This window comes from Sus scrofa, chromosome 8 (genome assembly GCF_054392235.1).
Source record: "Sus scrofa isolate SSC_HxYL_T2T_F1_AM1 chromosome 8, Sscrofa_HxYL_maternal_Yorkshire_Landrace_v2.0, whole genome shotgun sequence".
Lineage (NCBI taxonomy): Eukaryota > Metazoa > Chordata > Mammalia > Artiodactyla > Suidae > Sus > Sus scrofa.
This window is the reverse complement of record NC_139390.1, coordinates 74,234,910-74,256,495: the sequence shown is the minus strand read 5'-3', so window position 1 is coordinate 74,256,495 and position 21,586 is coordinate 74,234,910. Positions and strand designations below refer to the sequence as shown.

Here is a 21,586-nt window from a genome sequence, read left to right as displayed (position 1 = left end):
CAGTAGACTTTTTACAGGCAATATCCTGGAGCTGACAGGCTCTCATTCCCTTGATTTGAGGAGAATATATAGCTAGACACTAATATTTTGTTCTGTTATTTGGAGGGGACTAAGTAAACATTCTTAGGGCCCATCAATCTATTAGATATTAAATGTTATGCGTATGTCACCACTTAAGCAATACATGAATAGTTTAGATGCACTCTTCCAAAAACATATATACATACAAATTCTGTACACAATATCTGGGGGTTCTGAGGCCCCCTAAAGCTCAGCTATGGACTCCAGACATCAAAATTAAGAACCTCTCCCTGCATTCAGTAGACAAATGTAAGTAGTCACTTCTAAGATTGCTAGGACTTCATCTCCTTGAAATGACATGCAGAATCTGCGCTGCCTTTAAAGGTGTTCATCACAGGCCAGAAACTCAGCGCTCATCAGAACCAACCACCACAGTGTTCTCTGCGTCATCAGGCGAGTTTCTCACAGCATAAAAGGTTTAGTTAACTGCTCTTGGAGTAAGGCCCTGGCTCTCTTCTGTGTCAAAGGCTGAGAACCTGAGGGATGGACAGCCTTCTGCGCCTGCCCCAGTGACCTCATGCTGCCTCTCTCCCCAGAGCTAATCAGGAGACATCCTGACGCTGGCAACACAAACAAGCCAGGAATTAGTCTGCCTAATGGAGGTATTATCGTCTGATGGGCTGTGGTCACCACTGGAAGCCATCTCTTCAGTGCTACTCACCTGCCTCCCCAAGACTCTGCTCACCTCGCACCTTCCACTCAAGACCTCTCGCAAACTCTGTATCAAAAGGTCAGTTATGAAGCACCTAGAATTTTTCAATTAAAGGAATATAGTCTCTGGGTTCTGATACGGCCCAGACAGTGTTAACTTTTTTTTCTATTGTGGGTTCTGGCTCTTTTTCCCCCCAAATTGCTTTGATCTGATGTGCCCAAGTCCTAAGTTTAATAAAGAAAAAAAATTTCCATTAAAAAAAAAAAGACCTCTCTCAAACTTCTTTCAGATTTATGAACACCAGGGTCCAACTGTCCCCTTCATTCTACACTAAATTAGCCTTTTTGTATTCCTTCTTGTTCTCTGGGTTTTTTTTTGGGGGGGGGGGGTGTCTTTTGTCTTTTTTAGAGCTACACTTTTTTAGGCCACACGGAGGTTCCCAGGCTAGGGGTCCAATCGGAGCTCCAGCTGCCGGCCTACACCACAGCCACAGCAACTCAGGATCCGAGCCGTGTCTGCGACCTACACCAGAGCTCACGGCAACGCGGGACCCTTAACCCACTGAGCGAGGCCAGGGATCAAACCTGCAACCTCGTGGGATGATAGGTTTGCTAACCACTGAGCCACGACAGGGACTCCTGTTCTCGGGTTTTTAATGTAAGTTTGTCCTCTGTGTCAACGAGCTCAACTGTCCATATATTCATTAAGTATATATACACATATATTCATTATTCCTCAGACATTATTCCAAGGTTAGGCTGGAGTTACAAAAACTACTGTTTGAGAGATTCGTTAATGCGTTGGAACCGTTTTCAGAATGTGACTTTTTTGCCACTTAAATTTGTTCTCCTCATTCCACTGGTTTCCCAGATTTTGAAATTACCAGTTGAGATCATACTAATTTCAGAGACTAAACATACTTACTCTTCCATTTTTAAAAACTGTATTCCAAAATGATGAGCAGGCAGAAGTGAAGTGAAACAATGGTCGCCATGAGAAGAAAAAAAGTTTTCAAGGACTCAGCGTCCTTGGTTACCTTGCCCATGACCCTGGGATTGGACATCATGACAGCACTTAAGAAGCTGGTCACCTTGGAAAGCTCAGAAACCTCTAAAAATAAACACCAACATTTCCAGACTCTGCCATAATGGTTTCCTGGTAAACAGAAAGACAGGCTTGCTATTCTATCCCCACGTGGGGTTGTGGCAATTAATTATTCAACATTTGGAAAGTGCTTTGGAGATAAGAAGCTAAGTGCTAAAAATCGTCATCAATTTGCAGCAAACCTCACTTAAAGCGAACTCACCAGGTTTTACTGTTGGAAACTGAACCATCAAGAGACTGAATCTAAGTTTACGATTTCTTTGTCATCTTTTTGTCCATTTCATTTAGACCATTAGCCCAAAGAGCTGATGCCATGCAGGACCTTCCTTTCCTTCCGGTCAACCTTTGAGTGTCCTGCGAGTAAAAAACTAGCCCTTAATTTTCAGAGAAGACGTAAATTCTAATAATGTGGTTTTGCTGCAATTCACAGGAGATGCTTATTATGTATCCTTCCTCTTCTGCCTTTTATTTAAGTAATATAACAGTGAATGTACTAAAGATTTCATGCATAAAATGTTGAGGGTAATTAAAATCTAGCTTAAAGTACTTCTTCTGTACTAGCGATCACTGAAGCAAAGATTGATTTACATGTTCATGCCTGCACTACATGTACAAATTTAGGTGAACAATCTAAGAACTGATTAACCTTGATTAATATCCTATATGAAAGTAATAAGTCATTCTATTTAAATAAAAAAACTGCTTTTTGGTAGGCAATTTTTCCTTTTTATCTACAACATAATCTGCTTTTAATTTATTCATTTTAAAACTCAAAACAATGGTCCGAGATTGAGATTTTTTTTTTCACCAAAGTATAACTAAAGCCCACATAAAAAGCCACCTGCATTCATGCTAAAAAGCAAAAAAAAAAAAAAAAAAAAGGAAGCATGAAGCAGTTTTTAGACAGTCACTAGCAGGCTACGTTCTGCAAAGCCATCATATAATAATTGGGATTAAACCCAGAAGAGTAGAAATCATTCTGACCAACACCCATTTTGGAAACAATAAATAATTTTGTCCAAAATATTATTTTTTACTTCATGTCCCTTACACAATGAAAGATCATACGTACAAATGTCACAATTTCATGTTTTGAGAATTAAAAGCTGCACTGAATAATCTTCTTGGCTATGAGACTTGTTTCCGTTATATCGAGCGCAACAACATTTCTGTAAAAAGAGGGTTTATGTATTTTAAGCCCCAAAACACAGTTTTAAAAGTCATCTTGGAAAGGGCTCATTATGAGATGAGTTTTTACCACTTTAAACATTAATACCTTTTTCACATCCATTAGTCAGCCTCCAATCTTTTATCCACATTCACCCCTCCCAAATAGCCTCCCCACAAAAAAAAAAAAAAAAAAAAAAAAAAATTGGAAATGAAATCTTAACTGTGCTCAACATTCCTAATCTTAATAGGAAGAAAAATACTTGCTAGTTGCTAAAGTAAAATATTCTCCATGGGGCTCCTGGCTCACATAACAAAAGTAACTATGGAATTCTGCATGGAACCTACAGCACACCGCCCAACCCAAAACAAGGTTAATGCCAAAACAGCTAAGACAAAACTTCCACTGACTTGGCTTGATATTTACTATGTATTCCATATAATCTTCTTCTATGGCCACTGTATAATACATAGGTAGATAAATTATTTGTCATGGTTCACTCCTAATAGTCTCGTTTCTTTAAAAGAAATTAAGAACAGCTACAAGCAACTTAAAACTGGGGAAGAAAATGGATCCAAGGAAGGTCTTTTTTAAAAAAAATTCCTTCAGATGGACTGGGAGTCTGGGGTGAAGAGAGGCACACAATTGCAATTGGAGTGGATAAGCAATGAGGTCCTGCTGTACAGCACAGGGAACTGTATCCAGTCACTTGTGATGGAACATGATGGAGGACAATGTGAGGAAAAAGAATATAAATATCCGTGACTGGGTCATTTTGCTGTGCAGGAGAAACTTGCCAGAACACTGTAAATCAACTATAATGGAAAAAATAAAAATCATTACAAAAAATTCCTTCAAAGGAAGTATCATAGCATTTTTCCCTCTGTGCTGCTGGCTTCCTTAGGATATGCCAGTAACAGACTATTGGTGCAAAGAGAAGAAAAGGGCACGCTTTATGTTTTAAAGAAGTGTCCTGTAACATATATAATTAATTCCCCCTGCTTTAGTGCTAACAGGAGAAGCAGAGAAATCCTCAAAAATAAATGACTTACTACAACATAGTTGCCTGCGGGGAAGGGGAACAGGGAAGTCATTTCAAATGAGATGTGTTCTATCCACAGGAGTAAGAAGGAGATAGAAACTGTCCAAAGGAATCACCCATATCCCCAAGGGGGTGAGAAATGAATTGGCAGAGACTGAGCCTCCCTGCGGACATTGCTCTGAGTCAAAACCAAATAGCTAAAAGACTCCAGGTGATCAGCAGATACATTTACGGAATTTAAACACTGAAATATTGAAAAGAATGATTCTGAAATGTTTACGACATGAACCAGTTTAATTAAATGGCAACGCTGTATTTATTGATCCTGGTGTAACGTTGAGATCTGGAACCAGAGTCACAGGAAAGACCAAGACCAAGACTCTGAGGACCTTCTAGGGTGGACACTATCACCTGGCCATGAACTGCTTTATGCCACCACTCCCCAACTCAACAACAGGCGATGGGTCAATTCCCCATAAACTCACAAAGTCCTTACCTCAGTTACTTTGAGGGAGGCTAAAAACTAACAAACACACACCCTAACCAAAAAAAAAAAAAAAAATTAAAAACGTGACTACTACGAAAATGCAGAGGACATTACATTGTTTTTCTTATAGGGATATTGTCAGATTTTCCCTCTTGGAAAAAAAATTAGAAAAAATTAATAACAAGAGCACTAGCTTTCAAACTCATACTGTATTAAAAGAACCATATTATAAGGGAAAGATAGAGCCAATAAAGTCAGGTATGAGCCTAATCTCTAACACCTAAATCATATTTAGCGTGGGCCGCAAAGTGTTCTAAGCATTTCACATGTATTAACTTACTTAAACTCTAGGAATTAAATGAGGTAGGCTCAGATGAAGAGCTCTAAGGACTGGGGGGGCTACGCAGCACCCCCAGATCTCCCCTTCACAAAGGAGGTGCTTCCCCAGCAGGAGGGAGTGTTGGTAACTGACAACACTCAACTCAGTCTTGCCCCAGAAACTGTCTTAGCCAGAGAGCCCCCTGAGTCAAGGTCACAGCCCCATCCAAGGGCAGCCCATGTCTCCTGACAACTCAGGTGGGGTAAAAGGCCCAGCTCCCTTACCTCAAGGTGAGGCAACTGGTAAGGGTCTCCTCGGCTCCAGAGCTCCCGAGGGGGTCAGCAGGGGTCCCCACAGCCATTGAATCCACTTCAATTCCTCCTTCTCTCCCAATGCAACTCCCTTCACTCCCTCACAGGGATTATACCTCAGCCCAAGCCCCAATAAACGTCCTGCCCAATCAGCACCCGCTTCCAGGGAACCCAACCTAAGACAGTCCTGGAGGCAGGACTCAAGCCCAGGCACTCTGGCTCCAGAGTCCAGACCCATAAAGAGCAGTGAAATCCTGACAGTAATGCAGATGCAGAAAACAAAGTCAGGGGAGTTTCCACGGGCCTCAGTACCTGAACATGCAAAGGGATCTGGGTAGCAATAAGCAAAATCCGCCCCCTGACCCTGGACCTGAGCCACCTGCTCTCATCCTGGGGGCTGTCAGCCATGCTCACCAAGCCTTTCATGCCTTTGACAGGGGCCTCTTCACTGAAGGTCAATGACAGTTTAGAAGGCCGCTCTTCCACCCAGGATGCGCTCTCCGCGTCTCCTATGCTTGAAACCTTTCAGGCACCAAGGCACACAACCGCTGCCTCAGGCTTCAGCACCCTGGAGCCACACTGCTCCCTGCACCCTGGAGCAGCCCTCTCCTGACCCTTACTCCTCAGACCCTGCAGCACTGTCCAAAAGTCTCTCCCCGGATGACCAAGCCCCCCCCCCACCCCCAGTAGGGATGCGGACAGCACAGTGCCCCCCATGCCTGCCCTGTCCCCACTCATCAAAGCCTCTGGTCAAAACTGCCTTTCCTCATATGTGTTCAACTCATGAGAAGAGACACCTCAGGAATCCTGGCCACCGAGTAAGGAAACAGCAAGCCCCTTAATCCCTGTTTAGACACAGCTAAGACACCTGCTTGACAACATAAAGGATAAGCCGAAGAATCTCTGAATTACAGCAACACAGACACACATCTCCAGCCCAGAGAGCATCACTGAATCGTATAATGACCAAGACAGAGGAACAGAGGGGAGATTACAGCCAATATTTTGTGAAGAAAGGAGATGAATGTGAACATTCATTTGGGAATGAGAGACATCGGAAACACATTTTAAGACAATTTTCATCTGGACACTTCCTTCAGTAAGCTCCAGCTATCAGAAAATTCAATTAAAGCAAATACTTCATACTCTAATGACAGTAGATAAATAGACCATTCCTGCAATTTAGGCAGAGTCACAATTTCCCAGAAACAGGCTCCTCGAAATATTATGTCCCCGTCCCTGATTCCACAGACTGCAATTCTTGGTACCCACTGCCCATGCTTCAGGCATTCACAGCATCCTGTCACTGCTCCCCAAGTTGTCCAGGTCTTAGCAGATCCCACGTCCTGAACACCCACCTTAGACATGAATCCCTCACTGTCTCTATAGGCCTGAGAAGTTACTCCACTGGCTCCAGATTCAAGCAGCCACATTCAAGCCTGGGCCACATACTCAAGCTTGCTTTTTTTTTTTTTTTACCACTGCTCTGGTACATAAAGGACACTGAGTTATCCAAGGCCACATACTAGAGTCCTTCCATCATGGAAGCTAAAAGTTGCGGGTCAAACGGGAAGATGTGGGCCCTGGACTTCCCACGCTCTCTATTTAATTTGTGATCTTAACATTACATCTAAGTTATCCAAGATGATGATTTTTAAACCTTCAAAATAAATTCCATTTAGTTGGGAGGGCAAACGATTTCAGAGTAATGGAATTATCCCAAATGAACCCTGAACCAAAAGTGTTGGTTTTAATTCAGAAACACCCAATTTCATTTTATCAGCAGCAAGGTGTGGACTTGATTTTGAGAAATTTTACAAGGCGTGTTAAATGATTTGATCATTTTACAGCCTCAAGTGTAACAATGCACTTATATACTAGTGCTTTCTGGTCAAGGTCAAGAGCGGAGATAAGACCTGCTGGGGCTGGTAAACTTTATAGGAAATGCCACGCGAGGTCAGACCCACAATCCCCTAGACCAACCTTCAGTGACATCTGACAGTGACAGCAAAGAGCAAGAAATAATTCTACAAAATGACAGGAGACTTGAACAAAGTGCTGTAAGAGAGTTCTGGATCAAGACAGAATAGCATCCAAAAGAGGTCTATTTACCAAACATTCCATAGTCTCTCTTAAATTCTGTGAATACTTAATCTACCTAAAGAATTGCTCTGGGCCTCTTGAAAAGTCGGTTTCTCCTCCTGGGGTGAAAAAGCAGTCCCCAGAAATACATAAATGTAAATTCTATTGTTTATCTTAAACCTGCTTCTCTCCGTTGTAAGTGGTCCTCCAGGACATGGTGTTCTTGGACTTGGGGCAAAAGTATTCATGATGTTGCTTAGGCTTGGACTGAGATTTACGTGAGGCTTTCATACTTCATTGTTCAAAACTACAGCAGTCGCATCGATTTCTGTCCTCTTAAAGACACTTCTCTAGTCTCATGATAAACAGTGCATTTCTCCAGACTGTTCTCACTTAGGTCTGTCTTGAGGTACAAGACCAAAACCTTCGCGGGAGCTATGCAGGTAAGACTCATAGGTTCAGACACATGGATGAACGCAGACATTCAGCATTAAAAGACCTCTCTTAAGAGGTCATAACTAAACCCAAATATGTGTTCAATGTAATATTTATCAATGCACCAAACAGTGAGAACTATTGAGATTTTACTGGAAATGGTATCATGTACATACGAGTAAAACAATCTGTTCTAAAATATCTCAATATATTGTGTATTCACAATATAAGGCACAGATACTAGAAGGCAAGTAATATAAACCTAACACACACACACACACATATATACATAATATATATATGTTGCAAAGATATCCTCTCACCTTTACATAAAGCCCAGTATTACCACAGTGGCCTAACACTAGTACCATAAAAGGAAGTCCCGTCGTGGCTCAGCAGTTAGCGAACCCGATTAGCATCCATGAGGACACAGGTTCCATCCCTGGCCTCGCTCAGTGCGTTAAGAATCCCGAGTTGCCGTGAGCTGTGGTGTAGGTCGCAGATGCAGCTCAGATCCCACGTTGCTGTGGCGGTGGTGTAGGCTGGCAGCTGCAGCTCTGATTGGACCCCTAGCCTGGGAATCTCCATATGCCATGGGTACAGCCTTAAAAGGACAAAAAGAACAAAAAAAAAAAAAAACCCACTAGTACCATAAAGGAGTTCTACTATCCCTCACTTATTTTTGTGTTACATCTTCCAAAGATTTCATGAGAACAACATCTGGGTTTAAAATTCCTAGTGTTTAACATGATCAACATAAAAGAATGATTACAGTGAGGTAAACACCAAATGCCCAGATGCAAAGATTTAAGAAAAGGAGTAACTCCCCACCCACTCACCCCCCCACACCACCCCCCCATGCTCACCACAGGGGGTACCTGTTCAGGTTTTGCCAAATGAAACCCAGAAAGTACTAGATGTGCCTAATTTTGCCTTTTTGACAACACCTACTCTATACTCTTCAGAGAGGGCACAAAAATTACAATTCCTCCTAATCTTTTTTTAGGTAAATGCCTCTTTAGAAATCTTAAAAGCAGTGCTCATCACAAGAAGCTGGGTGAAAACTATGTAAAAGCTGAACTATGTTTTTCTAACCTCCCGTGAGCCTACAATTATTTCAAAATAAAAAGCTTTTTTTTTAAGTGCTAACAATTCATTTCTAATCTCAAAAAATTAGTAAATAAAATTGTGTCCAGTGCAGATAACAGATACAAGAGAGTCCTATCTAAATAGAAAGGTTAGGTAATTTTTCCAAGGAATTCTAAAACATCACAAACTCTAATAAAAAAGTTTCATCCCCTAAGTCACTGGATTCCAAGCTTCATGACAACAGATTTCACAAGAAGTATTCAAAAGACCTACCAGCAAAGATCAGAGCTACGACAGTGAAGGACTTGCTCTAGAAGAAACAGACTTTAGATTACACTGAGTGTAATGACTGGGCATCTCTGATTGGTCTGTCCAGATTTTTTAAGTAGCTAATTATCATTTCACTAAATAAGTATTTTCCCTACGCCAGCCACTGTGAGGCCACAACAGACCCTGACACAACTCTTACAGTGAGGAAGCAGAAAGCAAAGAAAGACAACAAGAGTACATACGAAACAAAAACAGGGCAGAGCAGTAAGCGATAAAGTGATTGATCAATTAGAGGGTTCAAGTCACTGCAGAACGTTAAGGCAGTAAAAAGTGTGAGTGCTTGAATTACATTTTTTTCTGACGTTTCTGGACGGGTGTTTTAGTTTCATCTCTTTTTCCAGGGAAATGATCTGATCTCATTTATGCAAATCTTTTGGGACACTTCCTATCCGCCTTCTCTCTTTCCCCTGGCAAAGGAGTTCAACTTGGAAAAGTGCGAACGTGTGAGCTGTATGCTTCTGCTTCATTTGCTAATGCTCAGCAATTTTCCAGAGGTGATTGTAATCAGTACGTTAGCCATCTCCTACCATGAGGCCCCACTCTGCTAACATCATGAGCGTTCATCTCACATTCCTAAGGACGTGGTCTGGAGAGGTCAAAAGAAGGAAGGATTTCTGAAGCAGTGCTACCCCGACGTCTTTGCTGCAGCTGCAACCAATACGCAGCACGCGAGAGGGGGGCTTCCAGGAGGGCAGCCACCAACACTCAAGGACCCAGGCAAACCTGCAAGTGTGCTGACCTAACTGGGTCCTTACTCAGAACAAACATGTTTCACAAACGACACTTTCAGAACTTCATTCATGATCGTTCCGGGTAGCAGGTGCCAAAGCCTGGTTTCTGTTAAAGACATTAGGGATCTTCCCATCGGGCCAGAGTGACAACACATTTCCAGGCTGAAGAGCAGGATTTCAATGGAAAAGCAAATCCCACTCCAGCTCTCAGGGGATCTCAGTTTAGATACTATTGCTGTCACGAGCCTATTCTTTAAACAGTTGCTCTTCCCTAGATCCACCGCGCCACTTTTTGCTAAAGTCACGTGGTGCTGAGTGGACACCAAACAGAAAAGCCTTGCTTCCAGCACAGAACACAGCAATGACCAGACATGCCTGGGTACCTTTGTTTTTAAAGGACCCACTTTAACTTCTCACAGGAATGAAATCACCCAGAACAGAAGATGAGGTTTTCTGAAATTCACTATTTTTAAAACGGTAGTTTAACAAGGCTCACCATAATTACCCTTTGTATTTATTTCAATTTTCCATAGCATTGTCTGTAACAGAAAACAAAAGCTGTCTACTATTCCAGATGATTCCATTTTTCCATTAAGTCACACTAAAGCAGCCACATTCAGGTCAAGCACATAGGACAGATGCTACCTAAAAGGTAAACGTCCTAGTAAAATGTACAGTGACATCAGTTATTCTGAAGCAATATGTGTTACATGCTCAGTAGTCTGTACATTTAAGTTACACTTAAATGATAAAAGCCAACCAGCCAACGCTACCACCACCGGCTCTCAAAAGAAAAGGAAAAAACTCAACTATAAAGGGAAAAAAAAGGGAAAGAAAATCAGTCTTGGGGTAAGAAAATCTAATTAGATTTCCACATCAAAATCCAAGTTCCTTCGGCTGCAGGCCTGATTTTGCAAAGGGACACTTACTATTGTTTATCATGTAATTCTCCAATACAAAAAGCATACAAATTTTAAATCTATTTCATTTAAATGCAAATATGTGGCATAAACTCCTTTTCAGATGAAGAAGAAGGTCAGAAAACCAAACCAACAGTTGAGAGTCAGACCTTTCAAAATGTTTATAGGTATAGGCTTCAAGGTTGCTTCTGATTTTATAATCAACACATCGAAGAACCACCTCATCCATACTAAGCTGAGAGGGCCCCCTGGAAGCTCCAGTTTGCAGCTAGTATTCACCCTTAAATATTTCATTTTTCATGAAACATGGTTTCCAAGGTATCAGCACTGGAGAAACCACTATGGTATTTTAAATCTGGAAATTGTTGGCCAGCATTCTAATTATAGAAGCTAAAAATATTCAGCGTGGAAGCTTTGGGGGCTCACTCGTGGGGTGAAGAGCTCCATGATCATTTTCAAGGGTTCTCCAGGTCCTGCGTGTGTTACTTGGGGGCATACGTTTGATATGCGCTATAGAGTGAAATGGGTGATCTCAAACTGCTGGCTATTATACTCAGCTTTTTTTTTTTTTTTTTTGGCCCTTTTAGGGCTGCACCTGCGGCATATGGAAGTTCCCAGGCAAGAGGTCAAATCGGAGCTGCAGCTGCTGGCCTACAGCACAGTCACAGCAGCTCAGGATTCAAGCCATGTCTGACCTACACCACAGCTCATGGCAACGCCGGATCCTTAACCCACCAAACGAGGCCAGGGATCGAACCCACATCCTCATGCATACTAGTCAGGTTTGTAAGCCACTGAACCACAACGGGAGCTTCCTAGACTCAATTTTTCAAGCTGATGTTTAAGAAATCCTGTTCCCAACTCAGCTTTGGCAATAAAAAGTAAAAGTCCTACAGAAAAAATGTAAAACACAGTTTGAAACATGCAACTCAAGAAAGATGCTAAAGTGTCTTGTTCATTCATTCGGCAAACATCTATCAATGTGTCAAGAACTGCTCTCAATGTTGGCACAATTCAACTCAAGACCAAGATATGCTGGAGAATGCAACAACAATACTAAAACTAAGATACGAATGGCCATTCACAGTTCTGAACAGGGGTTTATAAGTGCCACCTCGCCTGTCACCTACAATACCTCTAATGGATTAGGTTTTACAGCCATTGAAATAATGAAAGAAAAAAAAAAAAAAGACTTAGATGATTTTCTAAATTCTCCAAATCAAATAACTCACAAATAAGGGAGCTGAGTCTCCAATTCAGATCTTCCAAGTGCACATTTCCATCAATCCACGGTCAATATCACATTACAAGACGTTCTATTTTTTTTATTTTATTTTTTTTTTGTCTTTTTGCCATTTCTTGGGCCACTCTTGTGGTATATGGGAGGTTCCCAGGCTAGGGGTCGAATCGGAGCTGTAGCTGCCTGCCTACTGCAGAGCCACAGCAACGCAGGATCCGAGCCACATCTGTGACCTACACCACAGCTCATGGCAATGCCGGATCATTAACCCACTGAGCAAGGGCAGGGATCAAACCTGCAACCTCATGGTTCCTAGTTGGATTCGTTAACCACTGCGCCACAACGGGAACTCCCAAGACGTTCTATTTTATAGAAAGCACAGAGGACATGTTCTGTGTGATTTACAATGTTGTGTTAAAGTTGTTTTTTTTTAAGGACACAGTTTTACAGATCCAGATTATGGTGTTTATAAGTTCAAATGTTCCTAATCTCTTCACTCATTTATTTTACTTACTGTATAGAAACGCCAGTAAATGAGTAGGCCTCGTTAGCTTAGCTTTTTGAAATAAATACAGTAAGATTATTCCCCAACTTTCTTACTTGGGACAACATGCTGGACAGAAACTCCATGAGAAAAAACCCTGACTGAACTAGCACTGCACAAAAGAAAAACAAAAGCCAGTCAACATTATAAAAAGGTACCCTGGGAGGGAGTTCCCATTGTGGCTTGGTGGTTAATGAACCCGCCTAGTATCCATGAGGACGGGGTTTGATCCCTGGCCTTGGTCAGTGGGTTAAGAATCCAGCACTGTCGTGAGCTGTGGTGTAGGTGGAAGATGGGGCTCGGATCCCGAGTTGCTGTGGCTGTGGTGTAGGCCAGTGGCTACTGCTCCGATTAGACCCCTAGCCTGGGAACCTCCATATGCCCTGGGTGCAGCCCTAAAAAGACAAAAGACAAAAGACAAAAAAAAAAAAAAAAAAAAAAAAAAAAGAGGTATTCTGGGAAATGCAATTTAAAACCACAATGTGATAGATACCACTGATACATCCACTAGTATGCCTAAAATTAAAAAGAGATAACACCAGCTGTAGGTAAGGATGTGGAGTAGCCCATCTCATAAGACGCTGCTAAGATGCTGGTACCACTACAGAAGGAAGGCACTACCTGCTAAGACTGGCCAAGCAATTCAACCCACAACACACACATCCCAAATCCCCACATGTTCCAAAAGGATGATTAGAGCAGCACTTTTCAAAATAACCGAAAACTCAAAAAACTCAGAAAAAAACTCAAATGTCCATCGAGAGTAAAACAGAGGAGTTCCTGCAGTAGTGCAGTGGGTTGGGCATCTGACTGTAGCGGCTCAGGTCTCCATGGAGATGCAGGTTGAATCCTCAGCCTGGCACATTGAGTTAAAGGCACCAGCGTTGCTGCAGCTGCAGCGGATCCAATCCCTGGCCCAGGAACGTCCATACGCTATGGGTGCAGCCATAAAATTTTAAAAAAGAAAAAAAAAAAAAAACAGTGAAATAAATAAATTGTGTTATTCTCACAGAGTGGAATGCGACAGCGCCATGAGAACAAACCATTGCTGCACACAAAATACACATGAAGCTCAGAAACATAACACTGATCAAAAGCAGTCAGGCACAGGGATACACGACTGGCAGAAAGTTCGATAACAGGTAAAAGTAACCTACAGTCCCAGAAGCCTGGGGCAGATACACTGGGCAGGGAGGGAAGAGGGGGCTCCTAGCTGCTGACAATGACATCCCGGCCTCGGTGCTGAGTCAGCGCTGTGCTCTTAGGTAAATCACTGAGCTGTTTACTTATCACTGAATGACATGCGCACTTTTCTATACACAAGCTGGATTTCAATAAAAACTTAGGCAGGAAGAAGAGAAAGAGAAGAAAGGAAGGAAGGAGAAAGGGAGAGGGGGAAGGGAATGTGTGAAGTGAAGCTATCACGGCAGGCAGAGTCCTCAGCCAGCACGCTTTCTTTAACTCTTTTTTTTTTTTTCTCTTCCATTTTCGGCCACCTGGAAGCATATGGACTTCCCTGGGCCAGGGAGTAGATTTGAGCTGCAGTCACGACCTAAGCCATTGCTGTGGCAACACCAGATCCTTAACCCACTGTGCCGGGCCAGGATCTAACCAAGCGCTCCCAGGACACCAGTGGTCCCATTGCACCACAGCAGGCACTCCAGATTCTTACATCTGCTTTCAGTACTTATTCAAGCTCTTCCTCTACTACCAAGCTGTTCTCCAGCACTTTTCAAGGTCACCCACGTAGCCAATATCAGGCCATTTCTATCTTCTAATGTGTAATTTTCTGTTTGCTGTAGGATTAGAAATGTTATCAGCCACATTACAACTGCATGTGAATTTAAGAGTAAACAGATTGAGGTCTCCTATGAGTAAAGTGAATCCTCTTTAACGTATGTCTTTTTTTTTTAACCCTCTATTTTGCCTGCTCATAAGCTGTTTTGCTGAAGAATATGCCAAATACAGGAGTTTCAAATAGATGGAGTTGTTACTGGGCCCTATCAGTGAATACCAGGTTTCCAGGCCATAGCAAAATTAACAAATAAAATTCCAGATCCCACAAGTTTACTGATTTGTAAATAGTTTAAAGAATATCACCCAGTGAAGACATTCATAAAAAAGAAAAGAAACCTGCTAACTTCTTATCCAAGACATTATGAACACCTCTTCTAACTGTGTCATTCACAGAACATCTGATCCATTTTAAAAAAAAAAAATCCTTTCTCATTCTGTATTTTTATCAATTTTTATTAATTTTTAATTTAATTTATTATTTTTTAATTTTTAAATCCCCCCCAAAAAAGGATACTACTTGTTTTATTTAAAACTTCTTTAAGGTTTCTAAAACAGAAATACCCTTTACTAATACACAAAGTTTAAAAAAAAAAAAAAAAAAGCCTGAAATACTAGCTGGTGGTTCTTTATTTCCTTTTACCTCCTAATTTCATGGAACTTCTTTCTCCTTTCATTATGCATGAAAAACAAAAGTTTGCTGTCAAGACTGTCACACACAACCTGAAAACATCGCCCGCAGGCACCGCAGGACCTGAAATAAAGAGGCAGGTGGGTGCCACCACTGAACAGAATTACCAACAGGGAACGGAAGCTCTCACTTTACACCAGGATCAATGTTTATCTGCTTTAGTATCTTAAAAGCTGTGACTGAAACATTCGTTTATGTGATGACAGTCATTCAACAAACAGGTATCACTAGTTCAAAGATGAAATGTTCAGTCCCACTTCCACCAATAGTTTTCCGCTGAGGTTAAGAAAAGCCGGCAAAGTTCTGTGTCTTATAGTCTCCTCATCTTTTCAACGAGCTTAATCATCCCTTACATCTACTTAATCTGTAGGAAAGAAGAAAAAGATGATGTTTCAGCTTCTGAAAATAACTACAGATGCACAAGCTTTCACTATGACTAGTTCTACCACTATCTTTTCAAACACATAACTAGATCCAAAAGCAAATAAGGCATTATCATTGAGGGATACAATTATGAACATCATGAAGAAGATCGGAAGAAAAATTTTCCTCTCTCCTCTGCCAAGTGAGTAAATCCATCACCACTCATAGCTGGCTGACTTTTGATGCTGTGTTTGAAATGCCATTGAACTGCTGAGACTTGAGAAATGCAATAAATGTCACTGCCAAAAAATCATTACGATGGTCATAAATATGGATTCAGATAAAATAAAATCAGCTACGTGTACAAATGAGTAGTATTTGTGCATGCATGCACTGCCTGTGTATGAATGTACATCAGACAGAAGAACTGAGTGAAAGGATTTGTTACAAGAATCCACCTCCACTGCTGGAAAAGTAAGTAATTGTGTACACTACAAGGGATATAAAATATCTTCATAATAGGACAGGAGCATATTTTCTATTTGTGATATAGATATATCAAACGCTTATCTACTGGAAGAACAGCCAAAATGTATGTGGACTACAACTTTAGCCCTGACCCCACATGATAGAAGCATTATTCTTCCTCTCCCTTAAAATCCTGTATTATGCAAAAAATTCCTCAAAGTAGCAAGATCTATTTTGCAAAGTCTTACTAACTTCCTAGATGTTCCCAAACTTTGCATTTTCCTCAACAGATCCCCCAGCAGGGTTGTATTTCATAAATCATAGGCTGGCCTCAGAAACTGCAGCAATAGTGAGACCTGAGAGATGTGTTTGGTTGACAGCTTCCTTTGTCCCGTCAAATCATGTACCCTGATACTTTGCCTTTAGCAATCAAGGCAAAGCTCCTTAGAAACTTCCATTCAGCATTAGATTTTTCTCTTCTCAGCTTGTTCTTTCCACTCCCAAACTTTATGTCTAAGGACTCCAGTCTCAGATTTCATTCACATGAAAAACGAACACAAAAAAGCAACAAGAAACAAGCAGATGGTGTGTACTGCCACAATTAAGTAGCAGTGAATTCTCACAGGACCCATCAGTAGTCCTCGTGGACTGCAGCGCCCTCAGAGGCAGCCAGAGAAACCTGATTATCTACATGATTCACCAACTAACGTGTATTTCCTTTCCTTAAGTGTTGTGTTTTTCGTTAAGCTGTAAGCGCTGGCCAGATTATCTCCCTTCTCAGTTATCAGAACAAGGGATCAGAACCTCAAAATTATACTTGCCAGAGCTCAATGAAAAATGAAATTACCACCAGAGCATGCTGGAAGCTGTCCCAAAGGTTACCCTATTTCAATCATATGTTTTTTCTCTAAAAACAATTCCCTATATTGCTTTCGCACATTGCTGTAAACCCAAAATATATTCTTATCATTTAAAAGACTAAAATGATAACAGTAACATTCAAACATTTAAAGTTTTTTTATGTTAACAAAATGAACTAAAAGAAATACATCACTATAAACAGAGTACAACATTCTGGCAATCTCATTGGCTGGAGATCTCTCTAGGTTAGTAAGGCTCCAGAATGACCCTGAAACATTAAATGACACCCAAAACCTAATTTTGAAAAGACCTTCATACAAAATGCTGGGAGTTTCTTAGTTTTCTGTTTCCTCAAAGGTAGATATTGGAACTACCAAAATATCCCATCTTATCCCTCCCACGCCCCCCCACTCTGAAAAATGCCCTGTGCCTCAACAGTTCATAGGAGTGCTACTGTCCGCTCTTTGTCCATATATGTGGTAGCTTTCTATCATCTAACCAGAGACTCTGGGATAAAGTTAAAACTATTCAACTTGAAGATGTAGTAGAAAGAGAGCAGATTCGTATCACTACATTTTACTTTAAACTGAAAGTAAAAGTTTTTTCTCAGTTGTTAAAGCTATAGAAAAAGCAGACATGCTTCCTTCGATTGAACTTATACTAACTCTCTAAGTGCCATAATGACCATGAAGATTACTGAAATGCTAATGTGATAGTTACAAGGAAGAGAGTTAAGTCAGAAACCTTTTCAAAAGACATTACATTGGCCATGAGAAGCTACTGAATACTGACTGCTCTAACTGCTTGAAGAATCTAATCAAATCAAAATGAAAAAATAAGACCTAATGAGCGACGTACACTTTAAATCAGGTATTATTCTAACTCGGAAGTCCGAGGTACAAGAAAAAGGGAATCTGGTGTAATGCAGTGTCTCTTACGAAAGGAATTGTTCAAGGATTCGAGACAATGTGTGTCTGGCACAGCGCAGTGTTCCTGATTTCCCATTAGGAGCAACTTTCTCCAGCACGGAGGTGAAACTCAGGGAGGATAAACCAAAGTCCTTAACTGCTCTGCTTTGTCAAACCCGGAAAGAGCTTGCTCTGGGCCAATTCTGCTTGAGAAGGTAAGACCTGGAGAAGGGATAAGGGGTGGGGAGGAAAAACACCCAAGTTTTATCAGGAATCTTTTTAAAAAACGATTTGCGATGGTAGTACAGAGGTAGAATGGCTCCCTTCACCATCTTTCTTGTCAGGTTCAAGGGGGTGTTGTTGTTGCTGTTCTTTTGTTCTTTAATAACTTTTGTCTTTGTGTTGCTTGCTGCAGTTTGCTGATGTAGTTCCCATCTCCTGCCTTCCTCTGGTGAGACTCTTATTAACGGACTGGCAAAGGCTGGGCAAAATGCACTTAAGAAAAAAGAAATCACCTCTTCTTGCCAAGACGCACATGCTGCCCAGTACCTGAGGAAGAGTTCCACTGTCGCTGGCCAAGAGAAATCCCAGTTTAACCTCTGCTTCCCCTTTCCAAATCCATTGCAAATAATTGTCTGTGTGCCACTCGCAGAGAATCTGCCTGACTCACCCCCCGCTTTCGGCGTGCCAGCGAGAGATGTGAATGCTCCAGATCTGGCAGTGAAGTGGGGGCCGCGGTCTTGGTGGCACTGAAAGTCCCCCCTTCCCCCAGCCTCCCCAGCTCGTGGGTTTAGGGATGTTTCCCTCTCAAGCAGGTGCCCAGCCACACTGGGGCCACCCAGGCTCGCAGGAACACACGTGTCACTGCGCCGGAGCCCAGCCCGCGGGGTACAGTGGCCCCACAGTCCAGGCAGCAACGCCGGGTCACGCGCTGGGGGCAGTGGGAGAAACAGGACCACCCGAACGCCTCCTCGAAACGCTTAATAGGAGGGGGGGGGGGGAAGTTCTTTTCCGCGGAATCAGCTTTTACACTCCGCCGGCGTCCAGCCCCGGGGATGCCCGGCCGGCAACTGACCTCTCCCGCCCGGCGCGCGCCGAGGCCGCTCGCGCCCCCTCCGGGACCTGCTCCGGGCCCGCCGCCGGGAGGCGAGGGGCTCGGCCGACCCTCCCTCCGCTGCCCTGGCCGGGCGCTCACCTCCTGGGGTCGGGCTTCCGGCGCTCCTCCAGTTTGGCGGCTGAGTGTGGGGCCGCCGCCGCCGCCGCCTTAGCTGCCGCCACTGCCGCCGCCGCCGCCGCCGCCGCCGAAGCGCTGCCCGGCGCGCCGCCGGGGCTGGAAGCTGGGGGCCCGCGGGATCCCCGGAGGCGCGGGCCCGGGGCGCGGTGGGGCCGAGCCGCGGGAAGTTGTCGGCGCGGGGCGCGGAGCGAACGGGGCGCGAGCCACTAGCGCCCAAGTAGTCACAACTTTGCCGCCCCGGGGGCCGCGCGCTCCGGGAGGGCGGCAAGGACCGAGCGGGGGCGGGGGGGGGCTCTTCGGAGCCGGCGGGACTGGAACCTGAACTGCCGGGGAGAAAGGGGCGAAGGAGGCGCGGGGGGGCGGTGTCTACGGGGCCCGCGTGGCGGCGGCTAGGGAGTGGGTGAGAGCGCGGCGTCTACTCTACTTGGCCTTCTGCAGCCCCTGCATATTTCTGGGGATCACCGGTGTTTCTGCCAGAAACTAGCACTGCAACGGCGGTGCCCGGCCCGGACGCCCCTCGGGAGCGAGCCTGGGGAGGGGGGGTCGGGGACGGCGGCCGTGGCGCAGGCTGTGCCACGAGCGCGAGCCCGCGATCCATATTTAAAGCCGCCACTGGCCTCGGCCGGCCCCCTGCCCTGCCCTCGCTCGCGCCCGCCCGCGCGGCCCCCACCTCTCCCGGCCGCCGCTCGGCGTCAGCCGCCCGGGCAGCGGCGGCGGCGGGGAGGGGCCTCGGGCCGCACCGCCTCCGCCGGGGGCTCGGGCTCCGCGCTCCCGGCCCGCCTGGAGTTGGCTAGGGACCCAGCTCCCGACTGGCCGCCTGCGCCCTCCGGGGTTCCCTCTCTCTCAGGCTCTGAGCCGGTAGCCAGGTCCAGCCTTTTGTCCTATTCACAAGAGTTCCCGGCTGGGGAAGAGCGTATTCTCTCTTGAAAAACTAAAGTTGCTGGCGTTTCCCAGCCCAGATCCCGCTGGACGCTACTTTATCAAACTTGAGGAATATAGGTAGAAAGAGGGCTGGCAGGCGAATTAAGTCATTGTCCACCTTTATTTAGCAAAGGATGTTTGAGGAGAGCACGGCTTTCAACCTTGTCCTTTGCTTCTGTCACTGATGACTTCTGTCTTCCTCAAGCAGTCTGGGAAACACATTTGTCCCTCCAAGGGAGTTTCTTGCGGGTATAAAGGGATTATTGTATTGACTCTGTTCCTAAGGCTAATTAGAGGTTTAAGTCCTCTTGGCCAAGCAAATAATACTAATAATATATCAATGACCCAGCCCCATTTTGATCAGTTAAGTTGACCATTAAGACCATTAAGATATGAACAGACTGTCGGCTCAGACACTATCAAGGTCCTGGGTACTGCCAGAGAGTAGCCACCGAATGGAGTTGAGCCACACAGTATGTGATGCAAGTCTATATGCATTTCCTATTAATACATGTTACATACGTAGAGAATATACACTTGGAAGTCACTGACCAAACTGCATTTTTGACAGGAGCCGCCAAAACACGAAAAGCCAAAGAGAAGTAATATCACACACTGACTACTTGCTCCTGGCTCCAGATCTTTCTTCAATACTAAGCTATAAGTAAAAAGACCTCCAGGAAAAGAAAAAATCTGGAGGAAAATACTTTGGAGACAAAGGCTTTCCTTGCCCTTATTTAAAACTAGAATAGATTTATTGTACCTCACGAGCGGTTGAGAAGCCAGTATATACTTATATCTTTTTTCAAAACCTGGTGTGTTTAAACTCCTTAGTTAATGCTCAGGAGGCACTAGGGACCACCAGAAGCTGCCTAATGTTTAAAAGTAAAATGCATTAATGTCATGTGCCTGGCCCTTGTTACCTCTCTGGCTCACATGTATGTTCACACATTCTACGTGACCCAACTGCAGTGACATGGGAAATTCAAAACACAAGATTTTTTTTTTTTAATTTAGCTTTAAAGGTCTTGCCTACGTAGTTATATTTTGGTTTTCGACTAATGTTAAAATTAACTTTCAGTCCCTGAGCACACAGTTAGCAAGAATCAGCAACCCCAAAGTAAGCTCACAGGAAAAGAGAAGCCACTTTTGTATTAAGAATTTGCCACTGCTGTTCAGCAGTTTTTCACACTGCGGATTATGTATTTCAACATAGCTGGCAATTTCTCATTATAATCAGGAACCAGCCATGAATGGTCAGTGTCGGTGACTGGGAAAGGAAAAGTCCAAGAAACTTGGGTTTTCTGATATTCTGTTACAAAATATATCAAACTGTCCTTCACAGAAATCAAGTAGGTAACCCCCTGGAGACATTTCATTATCAAGACTGACAAAATTTTACCCAGAAAGGGATATAAAGTTGAAGTGTGGGGCTGGAGGCAGAGAAGGAATTAGAGCACTATGGGGCAAGGTTTCATGAGTGCCTTAAATTAATGAGAAAAAGAATTCTCTTTGGCAAAAAGCCGACAACCCCTGTTATCATTCTCATTACTTGATGTTTGCTATCCCACAATTCAAAGAGCATGTTCCATTTCCTTCCCTATTGATTATTGTCCAGTAATTGAGATGCATGTGTTTTTCTTTTGAAAGGTCATTGATTAACTTTTCTCATTAACTGTGCGTGTGGTCACCTGTGCTGTTCCTAATCTGGGGGAGAACAAGGAACCCTGAGATTTTTTTTCACCTATCCTAAAACTTGAGGTATGTCTCTTGATTCTCATGAGCCCAAGGAAAGATTTATTTTGTTCATT

At 43.5% G+C, this 21,586-nt stretch overlaps 1 protein-coding gene across 3 annotated transcripts in view; it reads right to left on the bottom strand.

Annotated features, from left to right (window-relative positions):
• Window positions 1-19,429, bottom strand: part of SLC4A4 (solute carrier family 4 member 4) — a 347,209-nt gene extending 327,780 nt beyond the window's left edge. For all 3 annotated transcript variants that reach the window (XM_084971070.1, XM_021100504.2, XM_084971072.1), the window contains exon 1: window positions 18,816-19,429. The gene's annotated coding sequence lies outside the window, so the exon portion shown is untranslated. The remainder of the gene's footprint in view (window positions 1-18,815) is intronic.
• Between the last annotated feature and the right edge of the window lie 2,157 nt (window positions 19,430-21,586).